Below are 10842 nucleotides of genomic sequence, written 5' to 3'. Positions count from 1 at the left end.
TAAATCTCTAATATGTTCCTCTTTCGGATTTAGCTGTTTTGGTTCTAATATAAAGATTAATCCAAATCAAGTTTTTCTGCTTACTGCATGAAGTATATTTGTAAAATATATAATGAAAACAAGATACAAATGAACTACTAATTTGAGTATGCTAATACTAACATGTTAAATTGCTTTTAAAGGAACAGACTGGACTGTTAATATAATTCAGCAATTCTGACAAACCATTTTTATAGGAATCTTCTATGAAACAAAAATTGCTAAGAAAACTACTTTTAAATTAAAATGTTATCAGTACACCTGAAAATTATGTCCAATCTAAACTGACATTTTTTTCAATGATATTTTCTTTAAGCTTTTCAATGTAGTAATAGCTTTATTGCTGGTCCCAGCTTCAGCCCCATATACTTCATCATCATATCACTCTTGAGTAGAAGCAGAGCTTTCCCATCAATCTCATGTTGCCTCAAGAGGTCGGTGAGGAGGTCCAATATCTGAGGATATGTATGTTTCATAAACTGTATCACTTCATCCACAGACCAGGTTGAAGGGTCCTTAGAGAAGCCTTGTTTCAGGACACTGAGGTCAGGAACAGCTATATAACTTGGAGCTTCATTTTTCCTCTGCATTTGGAATTTAGCTTCACAGTAACTGCTCATGGTAGATGATTTGGTCTCCGCTAGTGCTGAACTTGAGGTGCCTGGCTCATTTTGAGAAAAATCCCTATGGATGGAAGTATATGTAAGATCTCTACAGATAGGATTCAAAGAATCTCCTGAACTTAATGGTGAATTCTTCAATTTTTTAAGCTCTTCCTCTTTAGGCATGTCTTTTCCCTCAGGAGACAGTGGTTCTTCTTTCCAAACATGCATCATTGTTTTGGGCTGTTTAGCAGAGATAGAAACGACACAAGGTATAGGTTGCTGAGCAGATCGTTTGATGCTTTGCTTTTCTGGTATTTCTTCTTTCACTGATATATTTTTATCATGTTCTACAGGGCTTTGGATATTACCCCTATAAGAACTGAAAGGCTGGCTACTCAAAAGGTTATCACACTGCAGGCTATGGCACAAAGTCTCAAAAAAGTGAAGAGCAAAGGATGCACTATTTACTGGAGGCAGCTGAATGGAATAAACTTCCCCATCAAAAGAGGCAGTTATGACTTATCCACTATTATCTGGCTTAAGAAACCCAAAAACAGTCTTTGACTCAAAGGAACAATCCATGCAGGCTTGCACAGTCTGCCGGAGCACCACATTTACAGGGCCTGGGCCAAAGTGATCAGGTAGCCGTTGGATTCTCCTTGGGTCCAGGTGAGGGCCAGGGTTTTCATGTTTGTTTATATAAACACAGACTGTGGACATCACTATTTTAGTTGGAGCAGCACTGACATTCCTATCATGTGAAATTCTTGCCAGTGTTCTTAGAGGAGTTGTAGATGTAGAACACAACACAGGTATAGTTTTTTCCTTTTTTCCTGAGCTTTGACTTTTTTTCTTTGGTATGATATTTTTAAAAGTACTGTCCTTCTCAGGGGCTGGAGTAGGTCCAGGTGATTTATTAATTCAAGGCGATTTCCTAATCTGTTGTGTTGGCAGTATTACAGCAGTTTCCTGTGGAGACTGCATTGAATGCTGAGTTGCATCAGAAGGGGAAGATTCTATTTTTTTCTGTATTCTTTGCAATAGGAACCTTATTTCCTGGTGGTTGTAATACATCTCCTGTCAGGCAACACCACCCAACTGGGAAAATTTCTCTAGAATCATACTTGCACCAATAATCAAATACTCCACTCTAGCCATCAAATGTGATGTAAACTTCATCTCCTTTAACACCTCCAATTGTGGCTGGGCAGTTGAAATATGGGTTCTTTCTGTCAGTAGCTTCCAGTTTCATCCCGACTTTAAAATTATTTAGGGGTTTCTTTGGTGGTTTCTTCTTGAAGATCATTGCAGGTGCCAGCTCAGATCCATTTAGTGTTCGGAAAAGGAACACTGGCCAAGATGATACATTCATCTAGTACCCCAGTGGAGGCTGAGGTAAGTTTCCTTGCTTTTCACATGTTCCAATAGGCTGTATGTCTGAGGAATCAACAACCCTCCAAAAATCATTACTAATGTCACTACCATCCAGCCGTAAATGTAATCTGGCCCCAGAAATTACAATAACTGTGGCAATACACACTGAAGTAGCATTGTGAGGGTCATGGGCTTCTAATTTCATAACAACTTTGAAGTCATTAGCAGGAGGAATCTTAGACTGTCTGAAGCACTGTGAAGGAGCACTTAGAGATCCAGTCTCTTTCAAATACATGTTCCAGTCAAAATCATCACTTTGCACAGAAGATGTGGTTGAATGAGTTTTCTCTTGAGTCTCCTTCTTGACATCCATTGGATCTTCATTTACTGTTTGTCCCATGGTATCCCATTCTGGTATTCTTTCTCCAAAAGCAGCTGCTTTCCTAGAAATTCAAGCAAGTTCGAGGAGCAGGGGGAAAAAACAGTTCATTACAGCAACTTCAGCAAAGCCACTCCTTCCCAGGTCACAGCATATTCCTTGAAACCTAATGGAGTAAATTTCAAGGCAGCCCAACATTCCGGCTGCCACATGTATTCAGTTGGGGCTTTTAAACCTTTTTTATAATGAAAATGAGGAACAAAAAGCCCATTTTTAAAAAGTTTTCCACTTTGCAAAAAAGAAAATGCCTGCAGAGATAGCACAGAGGAAAGCCTAGTTGCTGAAAAGGTTAGCATTAAAAAGAATTCAAGAACATTTGATCAGAACAATGGAAAAATGCCTTGAAGGCATTACAAAGTTGTTATATAGGTGACTTTGTACATGATGATGTAAATTTTAGTTAACCTCTGCTTGCAACATAGTGACCAGGACTGATTCCATTGCACTGAGTAGGCTGAAGAGGTATATAAATAACAAAACATAAAAATAGATGAGATCACTTCACAGGGACACATACACAACCTAAAGAGATCTCCACAGTAGAGGTACTTTTTTTTAAATGTCACCAGGGCTGAAGTGGAGGAAGTCCCAAAGAACTCTAAAAGCAAATGGTTAAAATAATTGAGGAGAATAAAGGAGAAACAAATAACCAAACCCTTCATATATTTTATGACCTTGAAGAAGATGTAAATGAACAGATAAAAGATTTAACTGACAAAGTATTTAACAAGCTGAAAGACACACAGGAAAATAAGTTTGGATTAAATAAGATGATATAAGATATAGATGACTATTTTAGTAAAGAATTTCAAATTATGAAAAAAAGAATCAAACACCAATCCAGGATAAATATTTCTACTGAAATTTTTGACAGAAATGACTATGTGAGGACAGAATGTCAGAACTAGAAGACAAGACCGATATACTTAGTGATAGCCTATTAGAAAACAGTAAATCATGGAAACTAGATCTAACACCTATTAGATGACTAGAAAAACATTGAGAATTATAGGACTCATGATTGTTCCTGTTCATTACCTTGGTGTGATACAAAGAATGACAGATTACTTGGAGTCAATACCCATGTTAACCTACAATAGGGCCCAGAGAGACTACCAAAACTGAGACCCCTCAGTGTGAGAAAGTCTCAGGAAAAAACAGCCACACATGAAGCCTCTATGGCTTTTTATTGATAGAACAAGGAAGCGAGGGTAAAGTACAAAAGAAGGACACACATGCAGGAATTCATGTAGGAAATAGGGGAAGGACAAAGGAAGGACAGGTGGTCTGCTGCATGACTGAATTTAGAACCAATCTAAGTAGTGAATTAGAATATGGGGAGGACAAGGGCTAGAGCCTACATTCTGTAAGGCAATGTGTTTTGATCCTACTTGGACTGTAGCCCTATAGGCCATCTTTTAATCTTTTTAATTTTATTGATACACTTTAGAGATAATTATCAAATTTATCATAGAGAATTTGTACCTGTTCATAATTATCTTGACTCTTCTTTTTCCCCTAATCCTCTCCCATCCCTTCAACCCCTCTTCCTCTCCTTATTTACAAGGGCTTTGATTCCATTTTGTCCTTCTATTCTACTTTTTTTCCCCTTCCGTATTTTCTCCTCCCCTTCCATTGTTCCTATTTCCCCATATCTATTATACATTTTGGTCCTTATTTAAACTTTTTGTTTCCCATGCCAGAGAAACAATGTGAAATTTAAACATGTGTGTCAGATTTACTTTACTTAAGGTTATGGTCGTGAAGTACATCAATTTACCTAGAAATATCTCAAATCAACTCTTCTTTTTGTCATGGTAGTACTCCACTGTACAAAAATATCACATTTTTATCCATTCATTCATTAATGGGCATTTTTGCAGGTTTCAAAAATTAACTATTACAGATTGTTCTGCTATAAACATGGGTGTGTATATATTGCTGTGGTATGATGCTTTAAATTCTTTTTGGGAAAATACCAAGAAGGGGAATATCGGGTCAAATGGAACCTCTAGTTATAATTTTTTGAGGAATCTCCACACTGATTTCCACAGTGGTTGCACCAACCTACACTGCCACCAACAATGGAGAAGCGTTTCTTTTTCTCCACACCATCACCAGCATTTGTTATTGGTTGATTTCTTTATAATAGACATTCTTTCTGGAGTGAGATGTCATCTCAGTGTTGTTTTAATTTGCATCTCTTGCATAACCAGTGATGTTGAACATTTTTTCATATATTTATTTGCCATTTGTATTTCTTCATCTGAGAAGTGTCTATTCATTTCAGCTGCCCACTTTTGTATTCTGTCTTGAAATTTGGGGGGTCTGATTTTACAGCTGGCAAAAGCTTTTTTCCACACTTTGAGTAGTTTCTTCATTCTGTTTGTTGTTTCCTTTGCTGTGCAAAAGCTTTCTGATGTTATAAGATCACAGTTGTTGGTTCTTTGTAATATTTCCTGTGCAATTGGGGTTTTATTCATAAAGTCTTGGCCTACACCTATGTCTTCAGGAGTTCTACCAATTCTAACTTCCAGAAGAATAAGTGTCTGTCTTAATATTTAGATCTTTCATTCATTTCAATTTTAGTTTAATGCATGGTCAGAAGTATGGGTCTAGGTTTAATCTTTGACATGTAGAAAGCCAATTTTCCCAGCAGCATTTTTTAAAGAGGCTACCTTTCTGCCAGTGAAGACATTTGACACTTTTGTCAAAGATAAAGTGGCTGAGTGTGTTTGGAGTTTTTTCTGCATCTTCTAATCTGTTTTACTGATCCACAGATCTGTTTCTTTGCCAGTACCATGCTATTTTTATCACAGTAGCTTTGTAGTATAGTTTCAAGTCAGGAATTGTGATGCTTCCTGCCTTACCTTTGTTGCCTAGAGTTGCTTTTGCTATGCTTGGTCTCTTCTGGTTCCAAATGAATTTTAGGATAGTTTACTCTGATTCTGTGAGGTATGCTATTGGTATTTTGATTGGGATTGCATTACTCTAATAATTTTGGAAGTATGGCCATTTTCACTATTTTCACTATTTTGATCTTTCCTACTCAAGAGCAAGGGACATATTTCCATTTTCTGATATCCTCTTTGATCTCCTTTTTCAGAGTACTGTCGCATTTAACATTTAAGATCTTTTACTTCCTTTGTTAGACTGACTCTTAGTATTTCTCTTTTTTTATGCTATTGTGAAAGATGTGGCTTCCCTAATTTCTTTCTCAGTAAGTTTGTTATTATCAATAACAGGAATGTTATTGATTTTTAAAATTTTATCATTCATCAAATGCAATTTGTACCTCTACATGATATATCTTAATTCTTTTTTTTTTTTTTTGTACCAGGGCTCAAACTCGGGACCTTTTGCTTGCAAGGCAGGTGGCGGCACCACTGAGCTAAATTCCTGGCCCTATATATCTTAATTCTTATTTTTCCCATTCCCCTCCCTTCTGATCAACCCTTTCCCTCTTTATTTACCAAAGCTTTTTTCTATTTTTTATTTCTTTTCTCATTTTTTTTCATTTTTCCTTTTCCTCCTTCCCCCCTCTCCAGCCCTAATGCCTCCTCCCATTTGAACTTTTTCTTCCTATTTCACATTATCTATTATATATTTTGGAATCAACAACTAGGATCCCATCTTATTGCAAACTTTTGCACAGCAAAAGAAATCACCAACAGTGCAAAGGGACAACTGACAGAGTGGGAAAAAAATTTCCAGCTGTTCCTCAGACAAAAGACTGATAGCTAGAATATATAAAGAAGTGAAAAAAATCAACCCCCTCAAATTTAAAGACCCAATACAAAATAGGCATCTGAGATGAATACACACTTCTCGGATGAAGAAGTACAAATGGCAAATCAATACGTGAAAAAATGTTCAACATCACTGGTATCTTAGAGATGCACATTAAAACAACACTGAGATGCCATCTCACTCCAGAAAGAATGGCTATTATCAAGAAATCAATCAATAATAAATGCTCGCAAGGCTGTAGGAAAAAAGGAACACTTATCCACTATTAGCGGGAGTATAAATTGGTACAATCACGTTGGAAACCAGTGCGGAGATACTTCAAAAAACTAGGGCTAGAGATTCCATTTGACGGTGCTATTCCCCTCCTCATTATCTTCCCAAAAGAATTAAAAGCCTTGTAATTCACAGTGTGGCCACAGGGGAAGCTGGGAGCCACGTGCTGACTGGAGTTTGGCGCTCTGAGTTGCGCCAGGTTCTGAGTTCTGAATGTGCTGCCACGTCAGTGTTAGGCCAAGCCATGGAACAGCTGTTCCAGGGTGATTTTCCTGAAGCACACTCTTACACCAAACCTGTTGGGACAAGAATGCCTTGATTAATCCTAATCATTAAGGATTTAACAACCAGATGGGACAACAACTCTTAGATTAATTAAAAGAGTATTTAACATTCCTTAATTGGTTGAATCTTCCGATTCTGTTCCTGAAGACATGGAGGACCAACTGTGTATGCATTCAGCAAGGTCAAAGAATTAAGATTCAAGAAGGATACTTAGATCTTCACACAGAAAGATTCCTTGTTTTGGACCTAGGATTACTTTCTTGAACAAGAAAGCTGTGAAGCTGATTTCAGATGACCAAATGGAAAGAGTAGCAGCCCAGCTAATATGTTCTGATGAGCAGTAGATTATAGACTCCAGAGTTTTGGCAGGCGCAGACTTTGAAGCTGAGGTGCAGCAGGCTAAGCAGGCTTTTAGAGGCTGCTGTTGGTGTGCTAGCTGACCAATAGAACTGAGAGCTGGTTGGGGTTCAAGATAGTGTAGGAGAGGACACCCCCTTCTTACTGGACTGTATGCCCTGGAAACCCAGGCTTACTAAAGAAACATTTCCTTGCCTGCTGCCTTGCTTCCAATTATGGAGCTTAGCAAACCTCCAGGTGGACGCCAGCTGTCCCACCTGTCTAGGATACCTGAAAAACTCAGTGACAATCTACTGTGGCCCTAACTATTGCCTTACCTGCATCAGTGAGTACTGGAAGGATCTAAAAGGCAGTTTCCCCTGCTGCCATTCTTGCCATTATCTCTGTCCACACAGAAAATTCCAGAACAGTTTCCAGCTAGGTAATCTGACTGAAGTGGCTAAGCTACTGCCATTGAGAAAGAGCAAGAGAAAAAGGGCTGTGTTATGTGTGAGAAGCACAAACAGGTTCTGACCATTTTCTGCCAGAAGGACCTAGAAGTTTTGTATCCACAGTGCAGTTTCTCTGCTGATCACCAGCAGCACTATGTCTGGCCCATAGAGAAGGCTGCTGTCTATCATAGGTAACTGCTAGAGTATTACATTGAGCTCTGGAAGGAGAGAGTGGAACAAATTGAAAAGGTGATTACTATGCAGACTGGAAAATCAGTGGAACTTAAGAAAAAGGTAGAACATAGGAAAGAAGAAATAAAGTCAGAATTTGAACAGTTTATGCTGTTTCTTCAAAATGAGCAAGAGACCATTCTTAGGCAATTACAAGATGAAGAGAGGGAGATTTTAGCAAAACTAAATGAAACCCTAGTAGACGTTTCAGATCATGCCTCTGCATTAAAAATCTATTAAAGGAGATAGCAAATATGTAAAGTCAGAAGTTGAAATGCTGACAAGTGTTAAGAGTATCTACCACAGATATAAAAGTTTAACATGCCCTGAAATTTTTTCAGTCCAATTGAAAGATTATAGTTGCTGGCTTCCTCCACAATATTCTGGAGCAAACAAAATTATTAAGTGACTTCAATTAAATGTACTCCTAGATCCTGAAACAGCACAGCACAAACTTATTATCTCAGAAGATAGGAAAACTGTGCATTATAGAAACATGCAAAAATTACCTCATAGCCCAAAATAGTTTTACATCTGGCCAGTTGTACTGGGCGCTAATGGGTACAGCTCTGGCAGGCAGTACTGGGAGGGGAAGGTGAAAGACAAGCGCGAGTGGATCCTGGGTGTCTGTAACAAGACTCTTCCCAGAAGGAAGAAGAACCAGAATCAACCGTTTTTAGTACAGGATGAGCTATGGAGAATTGGGCAATGTAGTCACACTAGTTACATTGCATTCGGTCCTAAGAAAATTAACCTTTTGCCAAAAGTAATACCCACTAAGATTGGCATTTTCTTAGACACTGAAATGGGTGAGGTTTCTTTTTACGATTTGAATGATCTTTTTGGTATACTTTTAGTGATAATTTTGGAGGAGCACTTTGGCCTTATTTCTACACTGTAACTGAGTCACAACCCTTCAGAATCTGTACCATAAAAGATTCTGAATAATGAGCTATTGGAAATCTCATTTTTTGTTTGTTTTTTACAGTTAGTGGACACAATTGAACCGGTTATCAAGCAATTTCAAACAGATGTAGTCCATGGGTACAGTTTTCACTGTAAATAATTTTGTGTGGACCCTCTCCCCCAGCACAGAGGAGGTGAGCTGCTCCCAGCAACCAGGAGTTGGCTTCCGGACTGCCATACCACCCCCTTCAGCACAGAGGATGTGAGCTGTGTGGGCATCGGGAACACAACCCCCACATCAAAGTGAGAAGACACATAAACAAATCTCAAAACCAGACTTCCAGATCACCTAAAGAAACTCCAAAGGGAAAGGAGAGGGAAAACTCTGAAACTCAACCACCTGGACTCCCTGAACTGACAGAAAAGAGGATCTGGAAAAAATAAAATTAGAAATAATTTCTCAGATAACAGCAAAGATTGTGCCCATAATGCAAAACATGATTAATAAATCTAGAGCAGACACAGATAAAAAAATAGAGGAACTGAAGAACATGATGTAATCCCAACATAGGAAACAAATGGAATCCATAAAACAGATACAAACAGATTTCCAGGAGATTAAAAACTCCATTGAAAGTGTACACAGCAGAATGAAAGAATGTGAGGACAGGATTTCAGATATAGAAGATAAGATTGCAATTAGTGACCAGGAAAAGAAAAATTGCTTCAAAACTGTAAGGGGCCATGAGAAATCAATCCAGCAGCTGCTAGATGATGCAAAGAAGAATAACATAAGACTGATTAGAGTCAATGAACAGGAGGGACATATGTGCAGATGACATAAAAAAACTGTTCACAGAAGTGATGCCAGAAAATTTCCCAAGCAGAGGAAAAGAACTTGACATACAGATAAGTGAAGCATATACGAGTCCAACTAGCCTTGATCAAAAGAAATCTACACATAGGCATATAATTGTTAAGATTCCAGAAACCCAACAGAAGAACAAAATTCTACAAGCAGTTAGAGAAAAGAAACATATCACATACAAAGGAAAGCCCTTCAGAATCACAGCAGACTTCTCAACACAAACCCTCAAGGCAAGAAGATCTTGGAGTGACATATTTCAAGCCCTAAAGGAAAATAGCCTCCAACCGAGATTGATATACCCTGAAAAAATACCTTTCAAAATTGATGGAGAAATAAGATACTTTCATGACAAAGAGAACCTTAGGAATTTCATGAATACAAAACCAGCACTCCAAAAAATGTTAGACAATATCCTAGAAAAACACAATGAGGAACACAATCCTAGGAAGCACAGCAGAATGAATCCATTGAGCACAATAAGAAATCAAATGCAAAGGGGGAGAATCCAACAAAAAGAAAAAGTCATGACAGTGATAACTCAGTACATATAAGATATAACCATCAATGTTAATGGTCTCAATTCACAAATCAAAAGAAATAGACTGGCAGAATGAGTGAAGAAGCAAGATCCAACAATATGCTGCATACACAAAACACACTTAACTCAAAATAAACTCATAGACTGAAAGTAAAAGGGTGGAAAACAATACTCCATGTGACAGGAACCGGAAAAAAAGTAGGAGTAGCTATTCTCTATGCAGATCAAGTGTACTTCAAACTAAAATATGAAACAATTCTGGTCCCAAGAATTTCAGATCAGAGATAGTCAACTTGTATGTACACATCTGTTGTGAGCATGTGTTTTCATTCCTCTTAAGTAAAAACTTAAGAACAGATCTGTTAGTTCTTAACAGTAATACAAGAAATTTCTATATTGTTTTCCATAATGGTTTTATCATTTTACATTCACATTAGCAGTATTCGAAAGTTCTAACTGGTTCACACCTAAGCTGACATTTGTTCTTTTAAAACTTTTGACTCATCTCCCTAATGAGTGTATATGATCTTGTTATTGTACTGATTAGTATTTTTCTGATTCGAATGTTAGACACCTTTCCTTGTGCTATACTTGCTATTTATCATCTTGTATCTACTTTTTAATTGGGTTTTCTATTAATGAGCTGTAAGTGTTCTTTATATATTCTAGTCTTAGGTTATATTTATTATAAACATGGTCTGCTTAAGGACTACTTTTCCTTTTCTTACTGATCTCATTTAAATTTC

At 37.6% G+C, this 10842-nt stretch overlaps 2 pseudogenes; one reads left to right on the top strand and one right to left on the bottom strand.

Annotated features, from left to right (window-relative positions):
• Positions 1–307: 307 nt before the first annotated feature.
• On the bottom strand, positions 308–2418 carry LOC101700034 (sex comb on midleg-like protein 2 pseudogene; annotated as a pseudogene).
• Positions 2419–7275: 4857 nt separating this feature from the next.
• On the top strand, positions 7276–8732 carry LOC101700398 (tripartite motif-containing protein 60-like; annotated as a pseudogene).
• The last annotated feature ends 2110 nt before the right edge of the window (positions 8733–10842 follow it).

The sequence above is a fragment of the Heterocephalus glaber genome, unplaced genomic scaffold (genome assembly GCF_053883595.1).
Source record: "Heterocephalus glaber isolate CG9 unplaced genomic scaffold, H.glaber_assembly_v1.0 deba00001613, whole genome shotgun sequence".
NCBI lineage: Eukaryota > Metazoa > Chordata > Mammalia > Rodentia > Bathyergidae > Heterocephalus > Heterocephalus glaber.
This window is presented reverse-complemented; position numbering and strand designations above follow the sequence as displayed.